Source organism: Cyprinus carpio, unplaced genomic scaffold (assembly GCF_018340385.1).
Source record: "Cyprinus carpio isolate SPL01 unplaced genomic scaffold, ASM1834038v1 S000001067, whole genome shotgun sequence".
NCBI lineage: Eukaryota > Metazoa > Chordata > Actinopteri > Cypriniformes > Cyprinidae > Cyprinus > Cyprinus carpio.
The window spans coordinates 10,001-17,727 of NW_024873788.1; the positions used below are offsets into that span (position 1 = coordinate 10,001).

A 7,727-nucleotide genomic window follows, 5' to 3' on the forward strand; every position below is an offset into this window, starting at 1 on the left:
ATTACAACCTTCAAAGTAGTAAAGCAGTTACAGAGTAGCGACGAATTTGTTCATTCCAGAATAAAATGACTGCCCGTCTGGAGTTTATTTTCACGTTAATCGCCGAGCTTGTCGGAGTGCTTGTGAGACGAATTGGAATCACAAAGCATGTGCTCGTCTCCCCTAGACTTTGGAATGGCTATGCAATATACGGCTTTTGTGGAATAAAAGAAGCATGCCTGGAGATTTGCCTTTTGTTCTGGACTCGTCAAGAAAAAATAGAAAAAGAAAAAACACAACAAGAAAACAGCCTGAGAAAAACAACCACAGAACGAGCCAGCCAGGAGTCGAACCTAGAATCTTCTGATCCGTAGTCAGACGCGTTATCCATTGCGCCACTGGCCCACCGGTAGAAGTGTCACGCGATTGCACCACACTTGTTGGTATTCGACGTGACAGAGGCCAGACTTGCTTTCTGCTTATTCTCATGATGTTATCAGGAGTGCAGCTGACCAGCCCTTCCCTGGTGGTCTAGTGGTTAGGATTCGGCGCTCTCACCGCCGCGGCCCGGGTTTGATTCCCGGTCAGGGAATGCTGTTTTGCCTTCCAACGGTGGACTGTGAAGTCAATCTCTGCTTGCAGTTGCGGGAAACCCAGTCCAAAAAAGAGAATGAGGTGGGCACTTGATAAAAAAAGACATCCTTCGAGCCGGAGTAAGGATTACCTACACCTCAACCTACAGTCCTCCGCTCTACCAGCTGAGCTATCGAAGGCACGGAGTGCCAGACAGAACCTCAACCTATCGGGGTTCTGTAGCTCTACTGCTATCCAAAAATCACTTCTGGTGCAGGAAGGCTTGCTGGCTTTTTGAGGAGGGAAGCAAAAAACGAACCCACCTTCCCATACCGGGAGTCGAACCCGGGCCGCCTGGGTGAAAACCAGGAATCCTTACCGCTAGACCATATGGGAACTGGCCCACTAAGACTGGCCACAGACTTCTGGGCCACATTCAGTACGTGTGGCCAATGTCGGGGCAGGGTTTTGTAGTGACGTATTGCTTTTGGTGTGTGACTTTAACTATGTGATTATATTTTAGCAAAACAAGAATTATCCGAATGCATCGTTTGCTGACTTAAATCCTGTTGCATGCATTCAAGATATCTGTTGTTTGACTTGCCCAGGGAGTTCAGTTTTTTTTTTTTTTTTTTTTTTTTTGGGGCAGATTCCTGTGGTTGCTGAACAGATACCTCGAACTGGTAATTAAAGTCTTGTCCAGGCGAAAATACTCATGTCATGCATTTGAAAACAAGCATGGCAACCGTTATCTAGAGGAAAAACAGCCTATCCTCATTCTGTCAAGGTACAAAAATGACAAATTGTGAGATTAACAATGAAAGTGAGAAAAATTTTTAATCGGATAAGTTGCTGATTATTCGCTCGTTCAGTTTCATTTAGTTTACAACTTATTCTCAATTTCCAGGTGGCAATTAGTAATAAGGCTACAAAATGGCAAGCCCATGACATCAAAACCACATGGCATTACAACCTTCAAAGTAGTAAAGCAGTTACAGAGTAGCGACGAATTTGTTCATTCCAGAATAAAATGACTGCCCGTCTGGAGTTTATTTTCACGTTAATCGCCGAGCTTGTCGGAGTGCTTGTGAGACGAATTGGAATCACAAAGCATGTGCTCGTCTCCCCTAGACTTTGGAATGGCTATGCAATATACGGCTTTTGTGGAATAAAAGAAGCATGCCTGGAGATTTGCCTTTTGTTCTGGACTCGTCAAGAAAAAATAGAAAAAGAAAAAACACAACAAGAAAACAGCCTGAGAAAAACAACCACAGAACGAGCCAGCCAGGAGTCGAACCTAGAATCTTCTGATCCGTAGTCAGACGCGTTATCCGTTGCGCCACTGGCCCACCGGTAGAAGTGTCACGCGATTGCACCACACTTGTTGGTATTCGACGTGACAGAGGCCAGACTTGCTTTCTGCTTATTCTCATGATGTTATCAGGAGTGCCGCTGACCAGCCCTTCCCTGGTGGTCTAGTGGTTAGGATTCGGCGCTCTCACCGCCGCGGCCCGGGTTCGATTCCCGGTCAGGGAATGCTGTTTTGCCTTCCAACGGTGGACTGTGAAGTCAAGCTCTGCTTGCAGTTGCGGGAAACCCAGTCCAAAAAAGAGAATGAGGTGGGCACTTGATAAAAAAAAAGACATCCTTCGAGCCGGAGTAGGGATTACCAACACCTCAACCTACAGTCCTCCGCTCTACCAGCTGAGCTATCGAAGGCACGGAGTGCCAGACAGAACCTCAACCTATCGGGGTTCTGTAGCTCTACTGCTATCCAAAAATCACTTCTGGTGCAGGAAGGCTTGCTGGCTTTTTGAGGAGGGAAGCAAAAACGAACCCACCTTCCCATACCGGGAGTCGAACCCGGGCCGCCTGGGTGAAAACCAGGAATCCTTACCGCTAGACCATATGGGAACTGGCCCACTAGGACTGGCCACAGACTTCTGGGCCACATTCAGTACGTGTGGCCAATGTCGGGGCAGGGTTTTGTAGTGACGTATTGCTTTTGGTGTGTGACTTTAACTATGTGATTATATTTTAGCAAAACAAGAATTATCCGAATGCATCGTTTGCTGACTTAAATCCTGTTGCATGCATTCAAGATATCTGTTGTTTGACTTGCCCAGGGAGTTCAGTTCTTTTTTTTTTTTTTTTTGGGGCAGATTCCTGTGGTTGCTGAACAGATACCTCGAACTGGTAATTAAAGTCTTGTCCAGGTGAAAATACTCACGTCATGCATTTGAAAACAAGCATGGCAACCGTTATCTAGAGGAAAAACAGCCTATCCTCATTCTGTCAAGGTACAAAAATGACAAATTGTGAGATTAACAATGAAAGTGAGACAAATTTTTAATCGGATAAGTTGCTGATTATTCGCTCGTTCAGTTTCATTTAGTTTACAACTTATTCTCAATTTCCAGGTGGCAATTAGTAATAAGGCTACAAAATGGCAAGCCCATGACATCAAAACCACATGGCATTACAACCTTCAAAGTAGTAAAGCAGTTACAGAGTAGCGACGAATTTGTTCATTCCAGAATAAAATGACTGCCCGTCTGGAGTTTATTTTCACGTTAATCGCCGAGCTTGTCGGAGTGCTTGTGAGACGAATTGGAATCACAAAGCATGTGCTCGTCTCCCCTAGACTTTGGAATGGCTATGCAATATACGGCTTTTGTGGAATAAAAGAAGCATGCCTGGAGATTTGCCTTTTGTTCTGGACTCGTCAAGAAAAAATAGAAAAAGAAAAAACACAACAAGAAAACAGCCTGAGAAAAACAACCACAGAACGAGCAAGCCAGGAGTCGAACCTAGAATCTTCTGATCCGTAGTCAGACGCGTTATCCATTGCGCCACTGGCCCACCGGTAGAAGTGTCACGCGATTGCACCACACTTGTTGGTATTCGACGTGACAGAGGCCAGACTTGCTTTCTGCTTATTCTCATGATGTTATCAGGAGTGCAGCTGACCAGCCCTTCCCTGGTGGTCTAGTGGTTAGGATTCGGCGCTCTCACCGCCGCGGCCCGGGTTCGATTCCCGGTCAGGGAATGCTGTTTTGCCTTCCAACGGTGGACTGTGAAGTCAAGCTCTGCTTGCAGTTGCGGGAAACCCAGTCCAAAAAAGAGAATGAGGTGGGCACTTGATAAAAAAAGACATCCTTCGAGCCGGAGTAGGGATTACCAACACCTCAACCTACAGTCCTCCGCTCTACCAGCTGAGCTATCGAAGGCACGGAGTGCCAGACAGAACCTCAACCTATCGGGGTTCTGTAGCTCTACTGCTATCCAAAAATCACTTCTGGTGCAGGAAGGCTTGCTGGCTTTTTGAGGAGGGAAGCAAAAACGAACCCACCTTCCCATACCGGGAGTCGAACCCGGGCCGCCTGGGTGAAAACCAGGAATCCTAACCGCTAGACCATATGGGAACTGGCCCACTAAGACTGGCCACAGACTTCTGGGCCACATTCAGTACGTGTGGCCAATGTCGGGGCAGGGTTTTGTAGTGACGTATTGCTTTTGGTGTGTGACTTTAACTATGTGATTATATTTTAGCAAAACAAGAATTATCCGAATGCATCGTTTGCTGACTTAAATCCTGTTGCATGCATTCAAGATATCTGTTGTTTGACTTGCCCAGGGAGTTCAGTTTTTTTTTTTTTTTTTTTTGGGGCAGATTCCTGTGGTTGCTGAACAGATACCTCGAACTGGTAATTAAAGTCTTGTCCAGGTGAAAATACTCACGTCATGCATTTGAAAACAAGCATGGCAAACCGTTATCTAGAGGAAAAACAGCCTATCCTCATTCTGTCAAGGTACAAAAATGACAAATTGTGAGATTAACAATGAAAGTGAGACAAATTTTTAATCGGATAAGTTGCTGATTATTCGCTCGTTCAGTTTCATTTAGTTTACAACTTGTTCTCAATTTCCAGGTGGCAATTAGTAATAAGGCTACAAAATGGCAAGCCCATGACATCAAAACCACATGGCATTACAACCTTCAAAGTAGTAAAGCAGTTACAGAGTAGCGACGAATTTGTTCATTCCAGAATAAAATGACTGCCAGTCTGGAGTTTATTTTCACGTTAATCGCCGAGCTTGTCGGAGTGCTTGTGAGACGAATTGGAATCACAAAGCATGTGCTCGTCTCCCCTAGACTTTGGAATGGGTATGCAATATACCGCTTTTGTGGAATAAAAGAAGCATGCCTGGAGATTTGCCTTTTGTTCTGGACTCGTCAAGAAAAAATAGAAAAAAGAAAAAAAACACAACAAGAAAACAGCCTGAGAAAAACAACCACAGAACGAGCCAGCCAGGAGTCGAACCTAGAATCTTCTGATCCGTAGTCAGACGCGTTATCCATTGCGCCACTGGCCCACCCGGTAGAAGCGTCACGCGATTGCACCACACTTGTTGGTATTCGACGTGACAGAGGCCAGTCTTGCTTTCTGCTTATTCTCATGATGTTATCAGGAGTGCAGCTGACCAGCCCTTCCCTGGTGGTCTAGTGGTTAGGATTCGGCGCTCTCACCGCCGCGGCCCGGGTTCGATTCCCGGTCAGGGAATGCTGTTTTGCCTTCCAACGGTGGACTGTGAAGTCAAGCTCTGCTTGCAGTTGCGGGAAACCCAGTCCAAAAAAGAGAATGAGGTGGGCACTTGATAAAAAAAAGACATCCTTCGAGCCGGAGTAGGGATTACCAACACCTCAACCTACAGTCCTCCGCTCTACCAGCTGAGCTATCGAAGGCACGGAGTGCCAGACAGAACCTCAACCTATCGGGGTTCTGTCGCTCTACTGCTATCCAAAAATCACTTCTGGTGCAGGAAGGCTTGCTGGCTTTTTGAGGAGGGAAGCAAAAACGAACCCACCTTCCCATACCGGGAGTCGAACCCGGGCCGCCTGGGTGAAAACCAGGAATCCTAACCGCTAGACCATATGGGAACTGGCCCACTAGGACTGGCCACAGACTTCTGGGCCACATTCAGTACGTGTGGCCAATGTCGGGGCAGGGTTTTGTAGTGACGTATTGCTTTTGGTGTGTGACTTTAACTATGTGATTATATTTTAGCAAAACAAGAATTATCCGAATGCATCGTTTGCTGACTTAAATCCTGTTGCATGCATTCAAGATATCTGTTGTTTGACTTGCCCAGGGAGTTCAGTTTTTTTTTTTTTTTTTTTTGGGGGCAGATTCCTGTGGTTGCTGAACAGATACCTCGAACTGGTAATTAAAGTCTTGTCCAGGTGAAAATACTCACGTCATGCATTTGAAAACAAGCATGGCAACCGTTATCTAGAGGAAAAACAGCCTATCCTCATTCTGTCAAGGTACAAAAATGACAAATTGTGAGATTAACAATGAAAGTGAGACAAATTTTTAATCGGATAAGTTGCTGATTATTCGCTCGTTCAGTTTCATTTAGTTTACAACTTATTCTCAATTTCCAGGTGGCAATTAGTAATAAGGCTACAAAATGGCAAGCCCATGACATCAAAACCACATGGCATTACAACCTTCAAAGTAGTAAAGCAGTTACAGAGTAGCGACGAATTTGTTCATTCCAGAATAAAATGACTGCCCGTCTGGAGTTTATTTTCACGTTAATCGCCGAGCTTGTCGGAGTGCTTGTGAGACGAATTGGAATCACAAAGCATGTGCTCGTCTCCCCTAGACTTTGGAATGGCTATGCAATATACGGCTTTTGTGGAATAAAAGAAGCATGCCTGGAGATTTGCCTTTTGTTCTGGACTCGTCAAGAAAAAATAGAAAAAAGAAAAAACACAACAAGAAAACAGCCTGAGAAAAACAACCACAGAACGAGCCAGCCAGGAGTCGAACCTAGAATCTTCTGATCCGTAGTCAGACGCGTTATCCATTGCGCCACTGGCCCACCGGTAGAAGTGTCACACGATTGCACCACACTTGTTGGTATTCGACGTGGCAGAGGCCAGACTTGCTTTCTGCTTATTCTCATGATGTTATCAGGAGTGCAGCTGACCTGCCCTTCCCTGGTGGTCTAGTGGTTAGGATTCGGCGCTCTCACCGCCGCGGCCCGGGTTCGATTCCCGGTCAGGGAATGCTGTTTTGCCTTCCAACGGTGGACTGTGAAGTCAAGCTCTGCTTGCAGTTGCGGGAAACCCAGTCCAAAAAAGAGAATGAGGTGGGCACTTGATAAAAAAAAGACATCCTTCGAGCCGGAGTAGGGATTACCAACACCTCAACCTACAGTCCTCCGCTCTACCAGCTGAGCTTTCGAAGGCACGGAGTGCCAGACAGAACCTCAACCTATCGGGGTTCTGTCGCTCTACTGCTATCCAAAAATCACTTCTGGTGCAGGAAGGCTTGCTGGCTTTTTGAGGAGGGAAGCAAAAACGAACCCACCTTCCCATACCGGGAGTCGAACCCGGGCCGCCTGGGTGAAAACCAGGAATCCTAACCGCTAGACCATATGGGAACTGGCCCACTAAGACTGGCCACAGACTTCTGGGCCACATTCAGTACATGTGGCCAATGTCGGGGCAGGGTTTTGTAGTGACGTATTGCTTTTGGTGTGTGACTTTAACTATGTGATTATATTTTAGCAAAACAAGAATTATCCGAATGCATCGTTTGCTGACTTAAATCCTGTTGCATGCATTCAAGATATCTGTTGTTTGACTTGCCCAGGGAGTTCATTTTTTCAGTTTTTTTTTTTGGGGGGGGCAGATTCCTGTGGTTGCTGAACAGATACCTCGAACTGGTAATTAAAGTCTTGTCCAGGTGAAAATACTCACGTCATGCATTTGAAAACAAGCATGGCAAACCGTTATCTAGAGGAAAAACAGCCTATCCTCATTCTGTCAAGGTACAAAAATGACAAATTGTGAGATTAACAATGAAAGTGAGACAAATTTTTAATCGGATAAGTTGCTGATTATTCGCTCGTTCAGTTTCATTTAGTTTACAACTTATTCTCAATTTCCAGGTGGCAATTAGTAATAAGGCTACAAAATGGCAAGCCCATGACATCAAAACCACATGGCATTACAACCTTCAAAGTAGTAAAGCAGTTACAGAGTAGCGACGAATTTGTTCATTCCAGAATAAAATGACTGCCAGTCTGGAGTTTATTTTCACGTTAATCGCCGAGCTTGTCGGAGTGCTTGTGAGACGAATTGGAATCACAAAGCATGT

General features: G+C 45.5%; 15 non-coding genes across 15 annotated transcripts; 5 read left to right on the plus strand and 10 right to left on the minus strand.

Moving 5' to 3' along the window:
• Positions 1–311: 311 nt before the first annotated feature.
• trnar-acg lies at positions 312–384 on the minus strand. The gene has a single exon. It is a non-coding gene; the product is annotated as a tRNA-Arg (tRNA).
• A 115-nt stretch (positions 385–499) lies between these two features.
• Positions 500–571, plus strand: trnae-cuc. The gene has a single exon. It is a non-coding gene; the product is annotated as a tRNA-Glu (tRNA).
• Positions 572–876: 305 nt separating this feature from the next.
• trnae-uuc lies at positions 877–948 on the minus strand. Its single transcript has one exon. It is a non-coding gene; the product is annotated as a tRNA-Glu (tRNA).
• An 880-nt stretch (positions 949–1,828) lies between these two features.
• On the minus strand, positions 1,829–1,901 carry trnar-acg. Its single transcript has one exon. It is a non-coding gene; the product is annotated as a tRNA-Arg (tRNA).
• A 115-nt stretch (positions 1,902–2,016) lies between these two features.
• Positions 2,017–2,088, plus strand: trnae-cuc. Its single transcript has one exon. It is a non-coding gene; the product is annotated as a tRNA-Glu (tRNA).
• A 306-nt stretch (positions 2,089–2,394) lies between these two features.
• trnae-uuc lies at positions 2,395–2,466 on the minus strand. Its single transcript has one exon. It is a non-coding gene; the product is annotated as a tRNA-Glu (tRNA).
• Positions 2,467–3,341: 875 nt separating this feature from the next.
• trnar-acg lies at positions 3,342–3,414 on the minus strand. The gene has a single exon. It is a non-coding gene; the product is annotated as a tRNA-Arg (tRNA).
• Positions 3,415–3,529: 115 nt separating this feature from the next.
• On the plus strand, positions 3,530–3,601 carry trnae-cuc. The gene has a single exon. It is a non-coding gene; the product is annotated as a tRNA-Glu (tRNA).
• A 304-nt stretch (positions 3,602–3,905) lies between these two features.
• On the minus strand, positions 3,906–3,977 carry trnae-uuc. Its single transcript has one exon. It is a non-coding gene; the product is annotated as a tRNA-Glu (tRNA).
• Positions 3,978–4,856: 879 nt separating this feature from the next.
• Positions 4,857–4,929, minus strand: trnar-acg. Its single transcript has one exon. It is a non-coding gene; the product is annotated as a tRNA-Arg (tRNA).
• Positions 4,930–5,045: 116 nt separating this feature from the next.
• On the plus strand, positions 5,046–5,117 carry trnae-cuc. Its single transcript has one exon. It is a non-coding gene; the product is annotated as a tRNA-Glu (tRNA).
• Positions 5,118–5,422: 305 nt separating this feature from the next.
• On the minus strand, positions 5,423–5,494 carry trnae-uuc. Its single transcript has one exon. It is a non-coding gene; the product is annotated as a tRNA-Glu (tRNA).
• Positions 5,495–6,371: 877 nt separating this feature from the next.
• Positions 6,372–6,444, minus strand: trnar-acg. The gene has a single exon. It is a non-coding gene; the product is annotated as a tRNA-Arg (tRNA).
• A 115-nt stretch (positions 6,445–6,559) lies between these two features.
• trnae-cuc lies at positions 6,560–6,631 on the plus strand. Its single transcript has one exon. It is a non-coding gene; the product is annotated as a tRNA-Glu (tRNA).
• A 305-nt stretch (positions 6,632–6,936) lies between these two features.
• Positions 6,937–7,008, minus strand: trnae-uuc. Its single transcript has one exon. It is a non-coding gene; the product is annotated as a tRNA-Glu (tRNA).
• Positions 7,009–7,727: the final 719 nt, after the last annotated feature.